Source organism: Sebastes fasciatus, chromosome 6 (assembly GCF_043250625.1).
Source record: "Sebastes fasciatus isolate fSebFas1 chromosome 6, fSebFas1.pri, whole genome shotgun sequence".
NCBI lineage: Eukaryota > Metazoa > Chordata > Actinopteri > Perciformes > Sebastidae > Sebastes > Sebastes fasciatus.
Window position 1 is genome coordinate 22,036,448 of NC_133800.1, and position 8,317 is coordinate 22,044,764.

General features: G+C 36.7%; 1 long non-coding RNA gene across 2 annotated transcripts in view; it reads left to right on the plus strand.

The window, feature by feature from the left end:
• The first annotated feature begins 3,585 nt into the window (after positions 1-3,585).
• The window catches only part of LOC141769398 (uncharacterized), a 52,202-nt gene continuing 47,470 nt past the window's right edge, over positions 3,586-8,317 (plus strand). Inside the window, exons 1-2 of one of the 2 annotated variants that reach the window (XR_012594292.1) lie at positions 3,600-3,659; positions 3,755-3,838. This is a non-coding gene — a long non-coding RNA (uncharacterized LOC141769398). Of the gene's footprint in view, positions 3,839-8,317 lie in introns of both variants that reach the window. The other variant, XR_012594291.1, reaches the window with a different exon arrangement.

The following is an 8,317-nucleotide window of genomic DNA, read 5'->3' on the forward strand; positions in this document are numbered from 1 at the left end:
AGTGCTGGGTTGCTATGGTGACAAGCACCCTTTTATGCATGCCCAAAAGGTCCCCCTGCTGTCTGAGGTCACTGCCACAGCGGCTCTAATGTTTGAACTGCCATCCTTCACCGGTCACAAATATTTGTAAAAGGGGCCGAGGGGCAGACTGATAAGGAGGTGACGTGATGTGATGTCTGAAGGTTGAGAGGCCAGCTTTGTGAGGAGGACAATCAGAGCTGGTGGAGCTCATGGTGTTTCATTTGTGCACTCTCAGTTTCTCCTAAACAAGTCAGGGCAGAGACAAAAGCAATCATGGCTCTATGCTGGCATTAGTGGATTACTTCTGAATCGATAGCCTGCTTGGTGTGGAGCCAGATCAGATGACCAGGCCGGCTGAAGGAGATCCTGATGTTACGTTCGCAGTGGAAGTTGTATTCAGTGTGTCTGTGGCTTTGCCGCGTTCATTTAAAGCTACAAGAGTTGTGTGGTGATCAATAGAGGTTAACTCTCCCCACTCTTCCTGCAGCATGCAGCCAATCGTAGCGCGGTCCCTTGTCAGCAGGGTCTAGTTAAGGCAGAGGATTTATTCTGGAGGTTATTGTAAGAAGTCAAAGCACAGCACAACGGAGAATGCAACATAACAACCACAAATACATTTTAGTGCACAAACAACTTTCTGACTAAAATGTGCTTTAAGACAGACTCAAAATGATTGGTTAATTTAATTGGGAAAGAACCAGCACAGGGAAACTATTCATGCATTTCTGTTTGCTCCAGCTGGAGGCTCTGACATCTGTCTGACATCTCTTGTGTTTGTCCAAGGGTGAACCTTTCAAGTCGATATTGAACAAACTTGTATTCGTTTGCAGCCATTTTACGGTAGGTGAACAAGCATGTTTCTCTTCATTGATTCATGTAATTGTGACAAAAAACATCTTACAGTGGCACACTGCACATGGATCATTGTGGTTGTCTGCCTTGGCTGAGTAAAGTGTTTCCAGATTTCAGGGCTTTGTATTGCATGTTCTCAAGCTCATACATGTAAGGCCATAAATACTGTGCAGCTGCAGTCGTTCTGTTTGACATTATCGGCCTAATTTCTCTAAGACAAGCAGACTGTTGCTGAGGAAAAGGTTTTTTTGCCTCACATTTAAGCAGTGGTGAAAGAAATGCTCAGATCTAAGCAGTAGCCTACTACTGTACAGTGTAGAAATATTTTGTCCTGTATTCAGAATTTTACTGCAAAAGTATTAGTATTAGCATCAAAATATACTCAAATAACCAAAAGTAAAATGTAGAATGTTACATTTTAGAATAGGCCTATGTATGGATTATAATTGCTTATGCTTTAATGTTGCAGCTGGTAAAGGTGGAGTTGATTTTAATTACTTTATATACTGATGAGTAGCTTTTGAATACCTATAAATAGATAGATAGATAGATAGATAGATAGATAGATAGATGTATGTACTTTATTGATCCCAAATTGGGAAATTATTGTGTTACGGCAGCAGGTTATCCAAGCAATGCACAGGAACAGTACATACAATGTACATGTCAACACTAAAGAAATATATCCTTAGAATAAAAAATGTAAAGAATATTGGAATAAACTATAAATATACCCGACTACTACAACTAGCATAAAAAAAAAATCGAAATTATAAACATAGAATAACCCACTATATACATTAGCAAAGTGTGCAAGTTGCAATGTTTTGTTCTTTAATTAACAAATAATTGAGGTAGTAAATGTGCAAATGTAGCTGTGCAAAATTCAACATGTGCAAGAATATTACAGACTATAATAATACATCATGATTTATATGTTGATTATTTTGTATTAATAACCTGAATCTGCAAAGAAACTAGTAACTACAGTTATCAGATAAATGTAATGGAGTAAAATTACTATATTACCCTCTCTGGAACAGTCTTCCACTGAGCATTAGATCAGCAGACTCTGTCACGACTTTTAAAACCCGTCTTAAAACCCACTTTTATAGAATGGCTTTTCCAATCAGCTGAATTTTAGTCTTTTGTATGCTTGTGTGCTGATGTGTATGTATGTGCATATGTAATTGTATGAATATATATATGCTTGTTTCTTTATTTTCCCATTCCATTGTGTTTTATTTCATTATTTATGTTTCATTGTATTCTGTTGTATATGATGTGAATTTCCTTGGAAAGCACTTTGTGCTTTGGGCTTGAAAAAGTGCTCTACAAATATAATTATTATATTATTATTATTATTTGCCTCCAAAGCAGTGGAGTAGAGGTATAAAGTAGCAGAAAATATTCAAAACAAAGTAAGTACCTCAAAATTGTACCTAAGTAGCCTACAGCAATTGAGTGAATGCACTTAGTTACTTTCCAACACTGCATTTAAGTTTACAGCAACATTTGATATTGTTCTTTGTTTATGACCAGCAGCTGTGTCATTTTGAGAAGACAACAAGCTACTACTTATATTTTTTTTGAGTATTCATAAATTTCTGTAAGTTTACTTTTACTTATGTAGTATTTATCACAAGCATTGTACTTTTTTCAGGTTATTTATTTTTTTGGCTTTTCACGTTTATTAGATAGTGACAGTGTGAGTTATGAACTGGGGGAGAGAGAGAGGGTATTTGCTGCGATAAGGACTGAGCTTAAGTATGTGTGGCTCAGAATCACAGCACTGAAACAAATAATAAAAGGGTGGAAAAATAGCTAAACCCCCAGATTTTATAAAAAGGAAAAGTGTAATTCAAGAAGTAGAAGTTATGGAAAAGGGAACTCACAAAATAAAGAATATGGAGGAAGTTTTTGAGAAGAGATGGAGCCTAACAGAAGGAAAAATATAGCTACATGGGTTAACACGCATGCATATACCGTACATATGCTTGCAGGTGACCTGACGTGAAGGAGGATGCATATGGGTGCCCATGTAAATGATATTACTATATATTTGCGCTCCCCCCCCCCCTTTTATTTTCTATTAACTTATTTGTTTATTTAATTTATTATTATTACTCTCTTAGCTTCTATCCTAGCTTTTATTTTTAGCTTGTTATTTTTATAATCTTTAATGTTTTTATGTCTTTATAACTGTTTTAATTATGTCTTAATGTTCTTTTGCACTTTTGACGCAATGTTCTTGAATGTTTATGTAAAGCACTTTGAATTGCCCTGTTGATGAAATGTGCTATACAAATAAAGCTGCCTTGCCTTGCCTTGCCTTATTTTTGTATTATTTTTTTTGTGAGTTTTTAAATAAAATTCTATTCTTTCTTTTTATTATTATTATTATTATTATTATTATTTTATTTTTTTTCTTAATTTTATTTAAATTTTGAATGTTGAAGTTGTTTTCTCTAGTCTAATGTTTTCAGACAATGAAAGACATAAATATAAAAGCACAATAATCAAGCAAATGAGTCCGTCTATAAGCTCAACTATTTAAAAAAGTGGTTTATAAACTATTTTAATTACGAACTGTAAGTTGCATATATGAAAACAACCTCGAAAAAAGGGAGAAAAAAAAAGTATAAAAAAAAAAAAAAAAAAAAAAAAGTATGTGGGGTGCCCGCCCTACCAGGTATTGTGGGTAACATAGCAACAGTTGCACCACGGTTTGCACATGGACAGTTCACAGCAGGCCAGGGCTACTTCAGGCACAACCTAAGCAGCAGGTGTGGTTATAATTAGCATTATGGTACATAAGCATAGTTAAACTATTGTATTTATCTTAATAACCGAGTGGACTGGTTATATATTCTGCTTTGAGAATGAGGATAAGTTGAACCTGGAGCAGCGGACTGAGGAGGACTTCGTACTAGTGCTCAAGACTTGCAGGGTGCCGTTCAGACAGGTGAGTAGGACCATAGATATGAAACTGTTCAATGAGTTACAACAAACACACTGCTGAACTCTACAGGTGAGGACGTCCATCACTTTGTTGCCTAGCGACGTAGTTGCTTGTGCGCAGGTGCAGTCTCTCCTTTGCTGTAACGTCTGTTTTTGTGGCTGCAGCCACATAGATAGATAGATAGATAGATAGATAGATATATAGATAGATACAGTAAATAGATAGATATATAGATAGATAGTAACTTTATTGATCCCGAAGGAAATTCAAGTTTCCAGCATCACCGCATAGTGCAAAACATGTTAGTAAAAAGGCAGTAAAAAGGTTAGTAGTGCAAAGTACAAAGTACAAAAAAAATATACCAGATATAAAAATAAAAGGAGATGAAGAAAACTGTTAAAACTGAATATAGTGCAGGGTAACAGCTGTGATACAGGTCTATTAAAAAAGTGAATATAGTGCAGAAGAGACTGTTAAAAATGAATACAGTGTATTATTATCTGTCCTGCAGACCGTCCTCCTTCATGTGCAGTTTATATTCTTTACATGTCACGTTTTCTGCTTTGGTGATCTTTTATTCTACTGTTGACTCTAAAAGAAGTTTCAGGTGCCTTTGTGATCAAAGCTTGTTTTTTTTTTTATTGTAGATCATTTTTGTGTTATTGTCTCTTTTCTGGTTGAGTCTTTTGAAGCTACACTGAGGAAGGCAGTTGTATATTTATAATTGATGATCAGTAGTATGCACAGACTGCAGAGTGCCTGTCTGTTGGTTTGAACATAAGGGGTCTTGTTGCTGATGTTATTCCACTTGTATAGCCTATAAGTTGACAACTTATCATTTTTTAATCATTGCAATCTATTTTGTAGCCTATAGATGTTCTTTAATTTAACAGTAGTATCATATATCACCCGCCTTTTTTAATGCAACCATGACCAACTTAGTACTAAGTAAAAAAATTTAATTATAGTGTTTTTTAATTGTTTTTTTTTTTATAGTATTGACACTTGCAATAACGATACTTTCAGTTAATGAGTTAATGACCCTGTATACATACATCACCCATCTATGTCTGTCTAAAGTGCCGTATTTTAAGATTTGTTATACATAGAAATACAAGAGAATGAAAACTATGAACAAATAGGGAGTGATCTTTTCATTACCATACAATCATAGATTTGCAAAAAATAAAATCTGGCCTAGTGTGGGGTGTTGAATAGTTAACCTAGTTTTCCCAGCGTGACAAAATAGTTCCAATTTATGGTTAACATATGCTGTTATCCTCTCCATTTTGTAAATGTCCACTGTAATGTCCATCCATGCATTTAAAGTTGGGCTCTCCTGTGATAACCACTTCCTCGTAAAAGAGCCTTTTCACCAGCTACCAGCAATATATTCAATAAATATTTGTCTCTTTTCAGCCATTCTTGAGGGCATAAGTCCAAAAAATAAAGTCATACTCTCCAGGCGTACATGACATCTGCAAATATCTTGTAATGAATCCCTCTCCAAAAATCAAGCTGGGGAGTTTCATAGTGGGATTCCCGAGAGGTTGTAATAAAATACCTTAAAATACCTTTTCCAACTAAACTCCCTCCAGTTTTGTGAGCTGGTAACTTAAGTACATTTTTACACTTAGCTTTTACTTAGGTACAATTTCTTTAAAGTAACAAAACTACTGTAGCCTGCAGTACTTCAGATTGGCTTTATGGTTTTGTGGAGATTTCCTTTCTAAGACTTTGTAAATATTGATGCTGATTTCCCCTTGGTCCTCAACACTTTTATCTTAAGCGTGTGGACAAAAAATTATACTAAACCTTGAAGAACTTGTGAACAATTGCAAAAGCAACTGAGTAGGCGAGTCCAGGCCCTAACCCCACTTAAAGTGGCATAACACAACTGACAAAGATCACTATCATGGTCACAAACCGACTCTCCTGTTCAATGAAAGACACTTGACTGAATAGCTGCTCATCGGCACAACAACACTGTAGCATTAATATCTACCAAAGTATGTCGTGAGCTTCTCAGACAGCGTTCCCGGAATTCAGAAAGAGCTGGTCTCCAAGGCCAAACACACAGTGTGAGGAGAACAAAACTTCAAACCCTGAGCAGTAAAGAGGAGGATGATCTGATGAGTCACCATGATGTGTTTCTACCTGCAGACAGCTTTACATTGGAGTTGAATAACTCAACCTTCACAGCCTGTGGACAACTGGTAACTATTGATGGGGGATAAACATGTATGTGAATCTATCTTGTTGTATATCTCTAAGTCTTACATGGCTCCCATAGTCATATCCTTTAAACTCAATCCACTCAATCCTTTTTTTGAGTGAATGTCTCCACAACTATTGGATGGATTGCCATGAAACTTTTTTCATGGTCCCTACAGGACCATGAAAAAAGTCCCCTAAAGTTTCATCTCGTGCCATCATCAGGTGAAGCTTTTGATTTGTCAAATGCTTTTTGAAAAAATCCTGTAAAACTAATGACATTCCACCTGCCTCAGACGAAATGTGTTTGACTAAACATGTCATTGTCACAACAAGTCCAACTGAAATCACATTTAGTCATACCTTTTTGGAGGCAAAGATAATGTCAGCGCTAAAGGAGGCTTTAAAGCTAACGTGGGTTGTTGTTCAGCTCTGTAGCTCTTGTGTTGTGTGTATAAAGGCTTGTGTATAAAGGGTATAGAAGTAGATGATTGCCATTCCCGTGCTCACTTTTGTCTCATAAATTGTGGCAGCGATTTTTTGTGGGTTGATACCATTTGTTACACAGATTAGGTGTAAAATGTAACCATTTTTGACCACTCAAAAATTCATAAGAAATGATCAATAATCCCTCCAAAATACCACATTAAGACACCAAGACCTTGAGGAACACCATAGAAAAGGTATCAACAACTTTTGACATCTGGAGATTTCTGCAAGAATTGCTTTTTTCGGCAATTGGATGGCGAGCACTTCTGTTTTGGAAACTGCTCAGAAACCCCCTTATTGTTAATATACATAGAAAAACCATCCATCCTCTGATTGCCCTAGGTCTCTAGTTTGTGGCTGTAAATGTTCATGAGGCTGTGATTATCCTAGATGTCACCACAGGTCATTTTATACAGTGAGGTCAAGTTTCAAAAAAGGTCTCTCTATATGAAATGGCTACTATGGGGACGAACATCATCACACATGAATACAATTGGGCTCATTGGATCCACAAGAGTCTCATCTTTACAGTGATACCCAGTCTCTGTAATTCCAAGACCATTTATGGACCCCAGTATGCAGAAATATTCGAACATCATTTTAGAATTTATGAAAACAACACATTGATACTATTATTAAATCTGCATTTATTTTGTCCAAAACTGCATGTGATTATCATAAAGTGGGCATTTCGGCAAAGGGGAGACTCGTGGGTAGCAATAGAACCCATTTTCATTCACTTATCTTGAGGTCAGGGACCCCTTTGAAAATGGCCATGCCAGTTTTTCCTCACCAAAATTTAGCCTAACTGTGGAGCGTTATTTCGCATTCTTCCCGACAAGCTATCATGACATGGTTGGTACCACTTGATGCCTTTAGTCCTATAGTTTAATATGATACCAATATATTCACTTCTTCACGCTTAAAAACTGAGCCCACTACAGCCTCTTAAAGACAGTAATGTAAGCCGGCGATCCCGCGGGTCTCAGAGATGAAAGATTTCATGCATCCCTGAATCAGAAGAGGCTCTTTTGTAAAAGCATGTCCTGTCAAGCATTTCAGCGTTAAGTCAAATGACTATTTATAATTACTATTATTACAGAGGATGATACGGTTCAGGTAATTCCTGTCGTTATTGCTCCACTTGAAATGAATTGTTATGTTTCCAGTGAATAAATTGACAGTAAATAGATTTAGTATCATAGGCTGTTTTTGTTTGAAGTCAATAACGTTTGTTTACTCAGTATGAGTCATGGCTAATCATTGATCACTGTCAATCAGCACATCCTCTTCTAAGTCTAAGTGCACTCGAGGACTAGGCCAGCAGACGAACGCCTAAAATCATTCCTGCACTAATGAATGGCTGCTCTGGGTCCACTCAGTGGTACCAATGTGCCCTTAATTTACTGCTTCGATTGCCTACTTGCTGTGCCAATCTAGGGATATGCTCACACATGACAAAGTTAACTGTTTTCGTAATCATTTAGACTGCTATCTGGCATGTGATTACTCCAACGTCACTGCTTGGATGCATGTGCCGAGGAGGAGATGACCAAGACAGAGAACACTGATTGTGTTACTTTCTCTTAATATGACAAGGACAGTTTGCTTTTCAGAAAATAACAATGGTAAGAAAAGAATCTACAGCCATGCTTAGTTGTGTGGTGTTAGCAAATAATGTCATGACCAAATCTTGGGTAACGGTGTCTAATCAGCTCAGTTTCCATGGTAATATCTGTATTTAGGCAGATTCAGGTGTTATTATGTATGCAGGGATAA